This window comes from Alligator sinensis, unplaced genomic scaffold (assembly GCF_000455745.1).
Source record: "Alligator sinensis unplaced genomic scaffold, ASM45574v1 scaffold250_1, whole genome shotgun sequence".
NCBI classification, from domain to species: domain Eukaryota; kingdom Metazoa; phylum Chordata; order Crocodylia; family Alligatoridae; genus Alligator; species Alligator sinensis.
In genome coordinates, this window is record NW_005841888.1 from 41,113 (window position 1) to 42,967 (window position 1,855).

Consider the following 1,855-nt stretch of genomic DNA (forward strand, 5'->3'; position numbering starts at 1 on the left):
TTTGCTGAGCCATGGGGGCTTCTTAGCACTCCTGCCCCCCTTGGTGTGCATTGGGACTGACTCCCTTTGAGCTCGGAGGATCATCTCCTTGAGGAACAACCACCCGCCTTGGACTCCCATCTCATTGAAGCTCCAAGACCCCAATGCCTCTCCTGCTAACCTTCTAAGCTTACAGAAGTTGGCCCTCCTGAAGTTGAGTACCTCTGCCTTGCTGCTTGCTTTCACCACCCTGCGCTGGATAGTAAATTCCAGTAGGCAATGATCACCGTCGCCCAGGTGGTTGAGTACCCACAGACCCCTCCCCAGTACCCACAGTACCCCAGTACCCACAGACCCCTACCCATAGTGCCTCATTTTGCCCCTCCTCTGACCCCATCCTGATCATTGAGGACATGTATTGCTCTTTGACATACAGTGCTACACACACACACCCCACTTTTCCCTGCTCTGTCTTGCCTGTACAGCCTGTATCCCTCAAGGTTCACTGCCCAGTCATGGGTAGAATCCCACCAGGTTTCCATGAGCCCTACTAGGTCTGGGTTTTTGTTAGCTAGCAGGAGGGCGAGTTCCTCCTGCTTATTCCCTGTGCTATGAGCATTTGTGTAGAGGCATTTGAGGCCTCCTGTATGTGCTCATGCCACCACCTTGTTCCTAAGCCTGCCCTGGCCCCTGTCACTTACCTGGGTACTATCTGTGTACATCACCTGGCTTGATGGTGAAGTGTCCTCATGTTCCTCTGCATCCTTGTCCCCCGTCGAACCTAGTTTAAAGCTCACTGTATAAGATCAGCCACCCTGGAAGAAAAAACACACTTACCATTTGGGGAGAGATGAAGCCCATCCCGCCCAAGCATGTCCTCTGTGCAGAAATGTGGGTCATGGTCCAAGAACCCAGGGCCCACCTGGTAAGACCAGCTCTGAAGCCGCCAGTTGAACTCACCGATACATGTCTCGAGGCAGGGGCACAGGTAGCAGATTCTGTAGTAGAACAGACCATGGAAAAGGTGAAGCCTAGTTTATATCCAGTGGATGCGTCTACACGTGCACTGGTACTACACAGTAACTTAGGGAAAGTATCCCTATTTGTTACTTTATAAACTGGGATCCTTTTATGTGAATTTAAGTTATGCACAGTTTTCGAGGAACGCATGTATCGCATAAAGTGATGGAAACCTGTACTGACTCTATTAAAAGCCATAAACATTAATATCTAGCTTCATGCCATATTGATCTGTATTCAGAGGGGCCCTCTGCACAGATCTCTCTGACCACAGGGAAGAGGGAATCAACCACAGACCTTATATAGATGTAAATCATTTGCCTACTGGGAAAGAGAGGAAGATTCTGAGTGCAATGCAACTTGGCTGAGGATTAAAGGCCTCAAACTGAAGTGGGACCATCCCTGACTTCTGTAATAAAGTTGAAAGAGAAGAGAAAAGTTTGGATATGAATAGACATGTCTTTGAAGGGCTCCAAATTCTTCACCCTTCAGTGCTGTAAAGACATGAAGTCCCACCAGAGCACTTCAAAATGGCTGTGACAACATGAAAAAGCATGGTTCTCCAGCCAGGGGGCATGCCTCTCAGCCACCAGAGGTTCCTGAGGACAGCTGAGCACATAGAAGGACCCTCAGGAGACATGTACCCATCTCTCCCTCCCTCATGGGGGTAGGGTGGGAAAGAGAGCATTGTGGGATGCTGGAGTGTGCAGAAGTTTCAGAAAGTACTTCAAAATGAAGCACACCAAAGTTTTTTGCTTTTGTTTTGTTTTGTTTTGGCTTGGCTTGGTTTTTTTGGAGTCATTTTTGATGCACTTCTTTAGCCATGAGTGTCTGCACCTTCACTGTTTGCAATGCT